General features: G+C 46.4%; 1 protein-coding gene across 3 annotated transcripts in view; it reads right to left on the reverse strand.

Annotated features, from left to right (window-relative positions):
- Positions 1–14,794, reverse strand: part of wnt5b (wingless-type MMTV integration site family, member 5b) — a 186,235-nt gene that overhangs the window by 89,910 nt on the left and 81,531 nt on the right. The window contains exon 1 of one of the 3 annotated variants that reach the window (XM_038780023.1): positions 5,286–5,304. The exons of the other annotated variants lie outside the window; for them this stretch is intronic. The gene's annotated coding sequence lies outside the window, so the exon portion shown is untranslated. Of the gene's footprint in view, positions 1–5,285; positions 5,305–14,794 lie in introns of those variants that run through there. 3 annotated transcript variants of the gene reach the window in all.

Here is a 14,794-nt window from a genome sequence, read left to right on the forward strand (position 1 = left end):
TAACAGATTTGAAGATTAAAGACACTCACCTGATCTTCACAAATAGTATTCTACTTGAAGATTACACTGAACACTCCTACTGGTGTGGACAAGATAGAATGTCAGTATACTAATATATTCCCCTACTTAATAACATGATTTAGGTTTCCACAGGACAAGAGAGCAGACTAGTTATTTCCTTTTAGAGAAGTTCAACTCACAGGGCACAGAGCTTAGGGTTGCATGTGTTTCCATTAAACAGTGCAGAGACAAGAAATTGGAGAATAGGAATAAAAAGAGTTTTAAAAATAGTAGTGAGAGAAGAGGAATAAAGAAAATAAATCTCAGTAGCCTCATAGCCAGCTGATTGGTTTCATGTTTATGGGTTTTGTTAATAGTTTGTTCTTGGTATTCGAAGCAACAGCAGCACCTGCAAGTCTGGTGGTTCAAATGGACACAAATTAATCAGAACAAAGTGACAACCAAATAATTAACATATGTAAAACTTTTAAATCCAACCCCTCTTATCACGTTATTGGACTGTCTAATAATCACGATTAGAGATTGTTACAACATTGTGTGGACTTGGATTCATGTATAAACAATAATTCTCCAGTGAATAGTTTCATGATCCAGAAATCAAAGATCAGATCCACTCATGCACCAAAGTACAATGTGTCTATTTCAAAATGGGAACCAAGGGAATGAAGCATTTTCAGTAATTGTGATGTTAGCAAAGTGAGTCAGTAACTTAATTACCACAAGTTACCAGGATGATGGGAAAATAACTGCAAGGTTAACCAAATAAGTGGGAGACTCAACAAGGAGATTATCAGATGACAATAGAAGTTCGTAAATGGAATGAGTCACTGGGAGAGTAATTACATGCATATTTTCTTTACCATTTTTGCTAAAATGTGCAATAAAGTAGTAACATTTCCTTCTTTATACATATTTCTATATTATGCATAGTAAAATGAGTAAACAGGAAAATTGAGTCAATGTTGGAAGAATGATATGTCATTCTCAGTAATTTTGAAATATCTCACTACATCTATAATAATTCATTCAGTGATACAGTGACACAGTATCTGGTGTGAGTAGTTTGCAAATTAATATGGAAGTAAATTGGAGATCGAGCAATATCAGGAGTTGGATAACATAGACTCAACTGACTGAATTGGAGACCAGGTAACTTCATTCTTCAGTGTCTGAGTTGGAAATAAAGTAACCTTGGGGTATTGTGAGGGAATGAATTAGAGATAGAACAGCTTAATGATTTTGGACCACTTGCTATGGGTTTTCTCTCTGTCTTCAGTTCTAAATATTCTTACAAATTATACTATTAAGTATACTTTGAAGATCCAGAAATTCACTAATGCATTTGCAAGACTAGAATGATTTACTGCAGTATATACAAATATACATTTCCTTCTATGTAAGCCTAGACAGTACCATCATATTAATTGTGTTCTGTAATGATTAAGTCAATTTCCCACTTCCTTTGTAAAGGCCAATTGATCCTTGGTAGGGGATGATTCCAGTGATTGGAAACTATCTAGTTATTTGGCGAGACATGATCAAACAGCTAAACCTCATGCAACAGGAATCACTGGAGAGAAATGATGAGCAGGGCTTTTGAATAATGTTTCCTCCAAAGGAGAGGAGTGTTGAGGAAATTTGAGCAATCCATCTGAAATCAAGTTATTTTAACCAAATGGAAATCAAGCCTGGTACTTTCTATTTAGCAGGATGCTAGATCAAATAGTGCCATTATCCGCTATAATATCAAGAGAGCTGTGAATGATTGTTATTTTAAGTCAATTCATGCCTTTGATACCTCTCCACTCGACTACTCCAAAACAGTCCTGGCTAGCTTCCCACATTCTATTCACCGCATACTTTTAAAAAAATAATAAATTTAGGGTACCCAATTATTTTTTTCCAATTAAGGGGCAAATTTAGCGTGGCCAATCCACCTAACCTGCACATCTTTTGGGTTGTGGGGGTGAAACCCACGCAGACACGGGGAGAATGTTCACCGCATACTTGAGGACATCCTAAATTCTGCTGCCATGCCGTTACTCGTACCAAGGCCCGTTCACCTATCCCTCTGTGCTTACTGACCCACATTGCTCCCAGTTAAGCAATACCCCAATTGCAAGTTCTCAACCTTGTTTCAGTCCCTCCATGGCCTCTCCTCCCAATATTGTAATCTCTCACCTCACACCTCTCAGAGATATCAGTGCTTATCTAATTCTGGTCCCTTGAACACAGTCATAATAATCCCGCTTCCTTTGTAAAGGCCAATTAATCCTTGGTAGGGGATGATTCCAGTGATTGGAAACTATCTGGTTATTTGGCAAGACATGATCATGGCAATATCTAGATTCAGCGATATATACTCTGTTTATTTTGTTAAATTTACACTTAATCCAGAACAAGGTTCTATTTGAAGTTCAACCCAGTGCTTATAATCTGAATTTTTATTCATCCTGCGCAGCTTGATTAAATCATCCTGACCATCAGTGCTATAGGATGCAAGATTCTTTTGTGTAAGCTCAAGCAATACATCCTTAATTTTTTTGCAGGGATTATACAGGAATTGGAACGGAAGGCAGTCAGTGTATGGATAGTTACAATGATCTGAACGTGGAGAAACCTAATGCAGCTCCACCTGCAGTTTATACTGGAATTTACTCAAAACTGGCACTTACAATGAAACCTAACCCTCAAGAGGAGGGGAAAGAGGTGTGGGTTAAAAATAGTACTGATTTGGCATTCATACTTGATAATGATTTATGCTGCTAAATGTAGGTTGAATTTTGGTACTAATCTATACAAGTTGGTTTCTGGAAATGTGTTCATTTCAAGAGGTTCTTAATAATCAAAAAGCATATCAATAATTATTTTAACTACATTACTATGTGTACAGTTTCAAATAGAGAACTTTATCTGTGCTTGGAGGCTGAATTAGCCCTATCTTGATCTGTCATTGGTTAACTTTCTCATAGAGAAAAGGAAGGAGTGCTGAATTCAAGACCTAATGTTTGACAGCTGGGACTGTCAGGCAACCAGACATACTGAACAAGTCATGCCCGACAGGGAACAAAGAGAGGCATGTGGGGAGGGAGGATCAAAGCCAAGTGTAAGAGGAAAAACCCAGACAGCCACAATGGTGTCATTGGAGCGAAGCAATCTAACTTAAGGTATGGGGGATATAATTGCCAATAAGCAAAAATATTAAAATTTTACATCTTGAAAAATGACTATCTTCCCAAATTAATAATTAATTTTATTTTGTTGATTCTGAAATGAGATTGTGTTAATAAGGGTAATGGTTATTAAGGATTCAAATATTACCTTGTATTATTACAGCATGTGTAATACATACAACATAGGGTGATATCATATGCCCATTAGAGTTTTAATATGGTATCCGTTAAAAGAAAATAATCTTTGCAAATAAGAAATTGAAACCCAAGTAGCTATTATTTTCAAAATTGCACTGCATTGGAGACCAGGTAACTTCATTCTTCAGTGTCTGAGTTGGAAATAAAATAACCTTGGGGTATTGTGAGGGAATGAATTAGAGATAGAACAGCTTAATGATTTTGGACCACTTGCTATGGGTTTTCTCTCTGTCTTCAGTTCTAAATATTCTTACAAATTATACTATTAAGTATACTTTGAAGATCCAGAAATTCACTAATGCATTTGCAAGACTAGAATGATTTACTGCAGTATATACAAATATACATTTCCTTCTATGTAAGCCTAGACAGTACCATCATATTAATTGTGTTCTGTAATGATTAAGTCAATTTCCCACTTCCTTTGTAAAGGCCAATTGATCCTTGGTAGGGGATGATTCCAGTGATTGGAAACTATCACGTATTATGTAGCATCATACAACATTGACAAGCAGAAAAGGACATCTAGTCAAGCCTGCCAAAAACCATGAAGTCCAGACCATTAGAGTTGCACACCTCTTCCCTCTAACATATGAACATATAAATTAGGAGCCTTAATTAGGCCCTTGGAGCCTGCTCCGCCTTTCAATAAGACCACAGCTGGTCTGACTGGAACTTCCCGATAACCTTTCATCCACTTAATAATCAAGAATCTATCTACCACTGCCTTGAAAACATTCAACGGCTGTGTTTCTGCTAGCTTTTGATGATTTCTATACTACTGATGCAACACCTCCCACCTCACCACACGCCCACAGTCATGTGATCGCCTGAGAATGTGAAAGAAAAGTAAAAACCCAGAGTCAATAAAGGAAAAATACCCTGACACCCTTAGACGATCAAAACTTGTCAAGAAGATTACATGGACCAAGTGTAACATTGAAAGAAAATCTTCTATAAGATTGGGGCTAAAGGGATCAAAGAATCTGGGGGGAAAGTGGGATGATCAGACATAATCAGAATGAATGGTGGAGCAGTTTGAAGGGCCAAATGGCCAACACCTGCTCCTATCTTCTGTATCTAACCTTTTCCCCAATCAGGAACCAGTCCAGCATGCAGAGAGTCATCACCAATCATACCAACTAGAAATGAATTGCAGAGATTCACACTTCTCTGGGAAATTCTTCCATGTCGTGGCATAACTTCCCACTCTTATTTTTAACTTTGTGTTCAACTTTATGTTCTCTGGTCCTCTCCAAACTGTTAAAATGATCAATCTTCCATAAGGGATGCTGTCTAGTCCATTCATTATTTTATATACTTCTGTCAGATTGCCGCTGTTTTTGTTGTTTTCAATTAAGTAAGCTAAGGTCTTACTCAGCCTAGCTGAGTTGCTGAGGTTTTGAAAGCTATGAATCATTTTATTAGCCCATGTCTAGAACTTTTCCAAGGTCATTATATCATCTAAAATTGGGCACAGTACAGTAAATGTATAGGGTCTCTATGGTGTCCGTTTATGGGCAGCACATTAGTGATTAGCACAATTGCTTCACAGCTCCAGGGTCCCAGGTTCGATTCCCGGCTTGGGTCACTGTCTGTGCGGAGTCTGCACGTTCTCCCCGTGTGTGCGTGGGTTTCCTCCGGGTGCTCCAGTTTCCTCCCACAGTCCAAAGATGTGCAGGTTAGGTGGATTGGCCATGCTAAATTGCCCTTTGTGTCCAAAATTGCCCTTAGTGTTGGGTGGGGTAACTGAGTTATGGGATAGGGTGGAGGTGTGCTGTTGGGAAGGGTGCTCTTTCCAAGAGCCGGTGCAGACTCGATGGGCCAAATGGCCTCCTTCTGCACTGTAAATTCTATGAATTACTGAAGTGTTCTATTAATACAATTCATTACCTTGTTCGATTTAGCTGCAGCTCTTTTGTATTAGTCAGGAATCTTCAGCAATCTGTACACAATAACATCAACATTTTTTTAAAGCTCTTTCAACGTCTTTCAGTACTGTTCTCTGCAGTATACTGTGTTGGCCCTACCAAAGTGTATGTTGCTACATTTATCTAAATTAAATGTTGTTTTTAGTTCATTATATTGATAAGATGGTCATTCAGGCTGTAAAATGTGTTGTGAATTTGCCTGGAGGGCACGTGCCAGTTAATGACTACATCCTACGTGACTGCAACCATGAGTCATCCTTACTTGGCCTCTATATAGCTTTCAACATGGTTGACCAGAACATCCTCCTTCGCCCCAAATTTGTGCCATACATAATACCGTATCCACAATTTAGTTCTTTAAGATCATAATAGGGTGTACTGATGAAGCAAATCTGACAAATGCTGAATAGGGATTTTCAAAGTAGTTCGACAAGATGCCGCATAGGAGACTTGCCAATGAAATTTAACAAGATAAATTAAAAGAGCATGGATCAGTACGAATAGGAAATTGGCCAAAGAACAGAAGGAGAGTAGTATTCAATTAATGTTTTTACACTGGTGAATGAATAATAGTAAGTTCCCTCCTCGGATTCAATGTGACGACCAGTGCTTTTTTCAGTATATTTTGATGGTTCGGTATAAGGACAACAATATCAAAATTAGTAAGTTAACTGTAAAAAGGGTCAAGACCAGCTTAAGAAAGATAGATGGGTGAGCAGATTGGGCAGATAGATGTCAGATGAAATTTAAAGTGAAATGTAAAATTTTTGGGTAGAAGAATAGAGAGAGGATAAATGGTACAATTTTGAAAGAAAATGTGAGTAGAGAGGCAGCGCATTCAATATGTTTTTTACTAAGTGGGAGAACTATGGAATGCAAAGTTTTTTTAAACAAGAGCACAAAAATAAAGAGGTGATGATAAGCAGTACAAATTACCGGTAAAGCCTTTCCATTTAATTACTCCTCGTATATGCCGAAAGAATATAACCAACAAATTCTGCATCGACAGCCCATTGTTTTCGAACCATTTTGTTTGGAAAAACCTTGGGCTGAGGTGGGATCTCCTGATGTTCACTCCTGGTGTGTGTTAGGAGTAATGAATGAAGTGGAAAATCCCATATATTTTCTTCTGTTTTTGGAAGGATATGATGTAGAGAATTCAGAAAAGATTTATTCAGATAATCGTGCGATATTACGGGCTTTGTCTGGGCGGACAAGACTCCGCGAGTAAGGAAGGTGATGCTTGAGCGGAGTCGGGGAGAGAGCGAGCTGCCGCTGCCAAATTTTAGCAACTATTACTGGATGGCTAATATAGTCATGATCAGGGAGTGGGTGGTGGGGGAGGATTGGCATGGGTGCGTATGAAGGCGGCTTCATGTAAGGGCATTAGTTTGGGGGCATTGGAAACTGCGCTTCTGCCATTCCCGCTGGCACGGTACTCCACCAGCCCCGTGGTGGTGGCGGCCCTGAGAGCCTGGGGGCAATGGAGCCGGCATGTGGGAGCATTGGTCTGGGCCCCAATCTGTGATAATCACCGGTTTTCCCCGGGAGTATGGATTGGGGAGGGGGGGGGGGGGGGGGGGGGTCCGGTATGGCAGAGAGCAGGGATTGAGAGGATGGGGGATATGTTCATAGAGGGGAGCTTTCTGAGTATGAGGGCGTTGGAGGAAAAGTTTGAGTTGGCGAGGGGAAACAAATTCAGGTAGCTGCAGGTGCAGATAAACAGGTGTCAACCTTCCCGCTCCTACCGCTATGGGGGATTCAGGACAGGGTAGTTTCCAGAGGGTGGGTAGGAGAAGGGCGCGTTTCGGACATTTATAAGGAGCTTATGGGGTCAGAGGATATGCAGACCGAGGAGCTGAAGCACAAGTGGGAGGAGGAGCTGGGAGGTGAGATAGAGGATGGCCTATGGGCAGACGTGTTGAGTAGAGTCAACATGTCTGCAACACATGACAGGCTCAGCCTGATACAATTTAAGGTTGTTCACCGGGTTCACATGACAGTGGCCCGGATGAGCAGATTCTTTGGGGTGGAAGACAGGTGCGCAAAATGTGTGGGAGGACCAGCGAGCCATGTCCACATGTTCTGGACATGTCCGAAGCTTAGGGGATTTTGGCAGAGGTTTGCAGATGTCATGTCCATGGTGTTAAAAACAAGGCTGGCACTGAGTCCAGAGGTGGCGATTTTCGGGGTGTCGGAAGACCCAGGAATCCAGGAGGAGAAAGAGGCAGATGTTCTGGCCTTTGCTTCCTTGGTAGCCCGGAGACGGATCCTATTAGCTTGGAGGGACTCAAAGCCACCAAAGTTGGAGACCTGGCTATCGGACATGGCTAGCTTTCTCTGTTTGGAGATAATCAAGTTCGCCTTGAGAGGGTCACTGTTTGGGTTCACCTGGAGGTGGTAACCGTTCGTCGACTTCTTTGCGGGAAATTAATCGTCAGCGGACAGGGGTGAGGGGGAGTAGTTCAGATTAGAGTAGGGGGTCAATAAGTGGCTTTTGCACTATGTTTATGGTTTCACGTATAATATTTATTTTGTTGTTGTTACTATACCAAAAATACCTCAATAAAATGTTTATTAAAAAAAAAGATAATCGTAGGAAGATGGTCAAGATGTTTGGCAGCCCAAACACCAGGATGGTCGTAACAGGTAGTGGAGAGGTAGAACTGAGTGTAATCAGCTTACATGGGAAAGCTGACCCCATGTTTGCTGATGATGTTACCAAAGGGCAGCATGTAGTGTGTATGAGTGGGTAGAGCAACCATTTATGGAGAGGCTCTGGTAAGAAGGGAACAAGAAAGAGTTGCCCTATTGAAATGAGAGGAATTGAAGTAGAATGGTGTGGTCAACTGTGTCAAAATGAGGGGGGGGGGCAGCTTGGCGGCGCAGTGGTTAGCACGGCTGTTTCACGGCGCCAAGGTCCCAAGTTCGATCCCGGCTCTGTGTCACTGTCCGTGTGGAGTTTGCACATTCTCCCCATTTTGCATGGAGGAGTAGGTCACATATTTGATAGCTCCCGCCTGTAACAGACTTTTGGACATTTTTCCCCTGTTTTTTTCCGGATTTTATGGGATAAATCAGTGAAGACTGAGACAGTAAGGAAAAATCCCCCTCCTGTGTATGGAGAATTGGACCAGAATTGGCCGTGTGAGAAGACAAAGTCCTACAAGGGAGGAAGAAGCAGAGCTGGTAACATGGGTGAGATACCCTCAATCACGACACAGGAGAGAAGATAGATGATTCAAAGGCTTTAATCATCTGAGAACTGTACAGCAGCCAAGAAGTGTGCTCATCACATGCTGCCGAGTGAGCCCCATCCTATATACCGTTTCCTGGGGCCGGAGCCAGAGGCGGAGTCCCCCAGAGTTCCAAGCCCGGTCTTAAAGGGCCAATGCATTAAAGGTAAGGTACCATTATAGCAGCTACTGATAACATTCATCACATTCACCCCCTGTTTTAAAAAAACACAGTCCGTCGGGGGTGAAGTGGAGTTACAAGTTCAGTCTTGTGGGTGGTTTGACCGTCCGTGCTGACTTTTCCTCTCCGGTGGTGGTGCCGTGGATACGGTCGATCTTGATGGTGATATATCCGGGAGCACGGTTGACTGAGCCTTTGCCCGCCTTGGAGCGGGGGGATATCCGGGATGACCAGGGTGATCGGTGCCGGCGCCGGCTGGGGGGCAGAGGGCGCTATGGAGGGGGGGGGGGGCGGCGCTGTCGGGGTGGACAGGGCGTCTGAGGGCTCGTTGAGCTTACCGGGCGTTATTTAATATCGTACGTATAGGTGGAGAGCTCTATCCTCCACCTCATAATTTTATCATTCTTTATTTTGCCCCGTTGTGCGTTATCGAACATAAAGGCGATCGACCGTTGGTCGGTGACGAGGGTGAGCCTCCTACCGGCTAGGTAGTGCCTCCAGTGCCGCACGGCCTCCACTATGGCTTGTGCCTCCTTCTCGACTGCAGAGTGCTGAATTTCCAAGGCGCAGAGGGTTCGGGAGAAGAACGCTATTGGTCTGCCCGCCTGGTTGAGGGTAGCATCCAGGGCGACGTCTGATGCGTCGCTTTCTACTTGGAAGGGAATGGCTTCGTCCACCACGTGCATGGCGACCTTGATGATGCCGGCCTTGATATGGTCGAAAGCCGACTGGGCCTCATCCGTCAGGGGAAAAACCGTGGTCTTAATGAGTGACCGGGCTTTGTCCGCATATCTGGGGACCCATTGGGCGTAATAGGAGAAAAGCCCCAAGCACCGTTTGAGTGCCTTGAGGCTACGGGGGAGGGGGAGTTCCTTAAGGGGACGCATGCGGTCGGGGTCTGGGCCTAGGACGCCGTTTTCCACGACGTAGCCGAGGATGGCTAGCCGGGTTGTGTGGAACACGCATTTCTCTTTGTTGTATAGGGTTGAGGACCCGGGAAGTCTGGAGGAACTTCCTCAGGTTTGCGTCGTGGTCCTGCTGGTCATGGCCGCAGATGGTGACGTTGTCCAAGTACGGGAAGGTAGCCCGTAAGCCGTACTGGTCCACCATTTGATCCATCGCCCTCTGGAAAACGGAGACTCCGTTTGTAACACCAAAAGGGACCCTGAGGAAGTGAAACAGCCGACCGGCTGCTTCAAAAGCTGTGTAGGGGCGGTCCTCTGGGCGGATAGGGAGTTGATGATAGGCCGATTTTAGGTCGACCGTGGAGAATACCCGATATTGGGCGATGTGAGTCACCATTTCTGCTGTGCGGGGAAGTGGGTAAGCATCGAGTTGCGTAAAGCGGTTTATGGTCTGGCTATAATCCACTACCATTCGTTGCTTTTCCCCGGAGCGGACTACCAATACTTGAGCCCTCCAAGGGCTGTTGCTGGCCTCTATGACCCCCTCTTTTAGTAGCCGCTGAACCTCTGACTTGATAAAAGTCATGTGTTGGGTACTGTACCGGCGACTCCTGGTGGCGACGGGCTTAGTCGGGAGTGAGGTTCGCGAAGAGGGGGGGGGGGGGGGTGGCGCAACTTTGAGTGTCGCCAGGCTGCATACCGTGAGTGGGAGCAGGGGTCCGCTGAACTTCAGTGTCAGGCTCCGGTGGCTGCACTGAAAGTCCAGACCGAGAGCAGGGGTGTGCAGAGTTGAGGAAAGATGTAAAGTTTTAAAACGGGTGTATTCAGCGCCTTGAATTGCGAGGTCAGCGACACAATACCCCATGATTTTAACCGAATGGGACCCAGAGGCGAGGGCGATAGTTTGGGAGGCGGGGTGGGTGCGCAGGGAGCAGCGTCTTACCGTGTCTGGATGGATAAATCTCTCCATGCTCCCGGAGTCGAATAGGCAGGGTGTGTCGTGGCCGTTGATTCGCACCCGCATCATCAAGTTACGCAGGTGTTTCGGCCGCGATTGATCGAGCGTGATCGCTGCTAGTTGCGGGTAGTCAGAGTCCTCGGTTAAGTCGGACTCACAAAATGGATACCTGGAGTCACAAAATGGCCGCCGCCGTCGGTCACACGTGTCGGGGTTCGAAGATGGCCGCCGCCAAGATGGCCACTCCCATGACTCGCACGAGGTCGATGACGCGTCGGAAGTGGGCGTGTCCGGCCGCCGCGCGGCCGCGTTGCAGGGCCTGTGAGACCGGGAGCTTGATTTCTGGGCCTGGTGAGGATTTTGTTTGTGGCCTTTGGGGCCAGCCAGGCAGACCTTAGAGAAGTGCCTTTTCTTCCCGCAGTCGACTCGGATCGCGGAGCGGGCCGGGCAATGTTGCCGTGGGTGCTGACCTTGCCCACAGAAACAGCATGGGGAACCCCCGGAGTGAGCGGATCGCCGCGCGGCGCAGGCCTATAGCGTGGCCGGGTCTGGAAGGGTTCGAGAGGGGTTTGCAAGGTCCGCTGAGTATGTCCGGAGGTTACGGTGGGCCGTTTCTATGGAAGAGGCGAGCGTTACCGTGCCTTGCAGATCCTTTGCCCCGTCTTCTAGGAGCCGCTGCCAGATGTACAAGGACCTGATACCGGACACAAAGGCATCGCGAATATGCAAGTTCATGTGGGTTTCTGCCATCACTGCTTTATGGTTGCAGTTCCTTGCGAGCGCAGTGAGTCTTTCCACGTACTCGTCCAGAGTTTCCCCGGAACGCTGGCTGCAGGTTGAGAGCAAATGTCTGGCGTGTACCTCATTAATCGGCTTCACGAAGCGTTTCGTCAGTATCTCGACCGCAGCTTCGTAATTTGAAGCATTCTCGATCGCGGAGGAGAGTCGGTGGCCCACCCGGGCATGTAGTAAACGCAGCTTGCGAGCGCCGTCGACATCAGTCGCTGAGGAGTCAATATAGTCCTCAAAACACCGCAGCCAATATTTAAACATTTCCGGGGCTTCCGAAGACCGAGCGTCCAGGTTGAGTTTCTCCGGCTTTAGAGCGCTGTCCATCTTGATGTGTCAGATGATTAAATTGAGATACCCTCAATCACGACACAGGAGAGAAGATAGATGATTCAAAGGCTTTAATCATCTGAGAACTGTACAGCAGCCGAGAAGTGTGCTCATCACATGCTGCCGAGTGAGCCCCATCCTATATACCATTTCCTGGGGGCGGAGCCAGAGGCGGTGTCCCCCAGGGTTCCAAGCCCGGTCTTAAAGGGCCAATGCATTAAAGGTAAGGTACCATTATAGCAGCTACTGATAACATTCATCACAATGGGACAGCATAGTGGAGAGCAAGGGCCGGGGGGAAACAGCACAGTAGTCAACGGAGCAGCTGGTGAAGTTTATCGAGGATTGCTTCGCCAAGCTGAAGGAGGACACGCTGGACCTGATTAAGGTTTCAATTGATCAAGTGGTTCAGAATCAGGAAACCCACAGGAGAGCGATCTAGGAGGTTGAACAAAAGTTGTCCGAGCACAAGGAGTATATAACCGTGCTGGAAAGCAAACAAACAAAGAACAAAGAAAAGTAAGCACAGGAACAGGCCCTTTGGCCCGCCAAGCCTGTGCCGACTATGCTGCCCCTCTAAACTAAAATCTTCTACACTTCCTGGGTCCGTATCCCTCTACTCCCATCCTATTCATGTATTTGTCAAGATACACCTTAAATGTCACTATTGCCCCTGCTTCCACAACCTCCTCCGGCAGAGAGTTCCAGGCACCCACTACCCTCTGTGTAAAAAAACTTGCCTCGTACATCTCCTCTAAACCTTTCCCCTCGCACCTTAAACCTATGTCCCTTAGTAATTGACCCCTCTACCCTGGGGAAAAGCCTCTGACTAGCAAGGTGGGGATGATGAACGACCGCCAGAAAAGAATGCAGGAGAAGCTGGAGGACCTGGAGAATAGGTCCAGGAGGCAGAATCTCAGAATTGTTGGCCTCCCTGAAGGCAGTGAGGGATCGGATGCAAGGGCCTATGTGACGGACATGTTGGAGAAGTTGATGGGGACTGGGGCGTTCCCTCGGCCCCTGGAATTGGACAGAGCATACAAGTCCTCGCGAGAAAGCCCAGAGCGAACGAGCCGCCGAGGGCCATGGTGGTACGTTTTCACCGTTTCATGGACAAGGAACACGTTTTGCGGTGGGCCAAGAAAGACCGGAGCAGCAAGTGGGAGTACTGTGAGTTGCGCATCTATCAGGACCTGGGAGTGGATTTGGCCAAGAGGCTAGCTGGAGTCAATCGAACAAAAACGACCCTCTTTAAGAAGGGGGTGAAGTTCGGGATGCTGTACCCAGCCCGTCTGTGGGTCACACATGAGGAACAGGACTTCTACTTTGAAACGCCAGACAAAGTATGGACCTTCATTAAAGAAATAAAAAAAGAAATAATGGGCTGTGTGGGTGGTTAAAGGTTGTTCTGTCTTGCAGGGACCTTGTTAGAGGGGGGATGGGCTTTGAATTTAGTTCTGCTTTTTGGGTGACTATTTTTCTAAAGTGACTGTTTCTTCACTATTTTTTCTGTTGTTTCTTTACTGGGGAATGTGATGATTTTAAAATATTTATTCATCAGGGGGAGAGAGGGGAGTACAATAGGGAGACAGACTGCTTGGTGCCAGGGGCAGGAGCTATCGAGTCAGCATGGGTCAGCTGACTTTCGGAAGGCAGGCGTTGCAATGCTACAAGAGATACACCTAAAGGTCATAAACCAGACGAGATTGAGGAAGGGGTGGGTTAATCGAGTGTTCCACTCAGGACTGGACTCAAAGACCGGGGGGTAGCGATCTTTATCAACAAAGGAGTGGCATTCGAGGCAGGGAGAATCGTGTCAGACTAGGGGGGGTAGGTACATAATGGTGAGTGGGAAGCTGGAGGAGTGCGAGTGGTACTTGTGAACGTATATGCTCTGAATTGGGACAACATGGAATTTATGAGACGGGTGTGAGGTAAGTCCCTAGACTTAGAGTCACATAACCTCATCATGGGAGGGGACGTCAACACAGTCATTGATCCGGAATTGGACCGGTCAAAATCCAAGACAGGGAGGAGGCCGGCTGCGGCAAAGAAATTGAAGGGTTTTATGGAACAGATTGGGGGGGGGGGGGGGGTGGGGGTGGGGGGGAGTAGACCCATAGAGGTTTGCACGGCCGAGGACGAAGGAGTTTTCTTTTTTTACACATGTCCACAAGGTATACTCTCGCATCGACTTTTTTGTTCTGAGCAGGGCGCTAATACCGAAGGTGGTGGATACTGAGTACTCGATAATCGCAGTGTCAGATCATGCCCCGCATTGGGTGGCTCTACTGGTTAGTGTGGAGAGAGGGCAACGCCCGCTGTGGGGACTGGATGTGGGGTTGCTAGCGGACGACGCGACCTGTGGGCGGGTTAACAAGTCCATCCAGAACTACCTGGAAATAAATGATATGTTGAGGTCTCTGCAGCGATGGTCTGGGAAACTTTGAAGGCAGTAGTCAGAGGGAAATTAATCTCGATAGGGGCCCCCAGAGAAAAGGTGGAACTGGCTGAGTGGGATAGATTAGTAGAGGAGATACTCCAGGTGGACAGGAGATACTCGGAGGCCCCGGACGCGGGGCTACTGAGGAAGTGGCGGAGGTTACAGTTGGAGTTTGGGCTGTTGACCACAGGGAAAGCAGTGGAACTGTTGAGCAAGGTAAGGGAAGGCGATCTATGAGTATGGGGAAAAGGCAAGCAGAATGTTGGAGCACCAGCTCAGGAAAAGAGAGCCATCCAGGGAGATAGGTAAAATAAAGAGGAGAGATGGGAATACTGTCCTGGACCCAGCGGGGGTGAACGAGGTGTTTAAGGACTTGTACAGTAAATTATATGAGTCGGAACACCCGGCTGGGGTGGAGGGGATGAGGCAGTTTCTGGGTCAGTTGAAGTTCCCGGGGGTGAAGGAGGACCTGGTGGAGGGGCTGGGAGCCCCAACTGAGATTGAGGAAATAATCAAGGGGCTGGAGGGCATGCAGTCGGGCAAGGCCCCAGGGCCTGACGGCTACCCGGTGGAATTCTATAAGACTTTTCAGAGATATTGAGCCCACTGCTGGTGAGGACATTTAACGA

Source organism: Scyliorhinus canicula, chromosome 20 (genome assembly GCF_902713615.1).
Source record: "Scyliorhinus canicula chromosome 20, sScyCan1.1, whole genome shotgun sequence".
NCBI classification, from domain to species: Eukaryota; Metazoa; Chordata; class Chondrichthyes; order Carcharhiniformes; family Scyliorhinidae; genus Scyliorhinus; species Scyliorhinus canicula.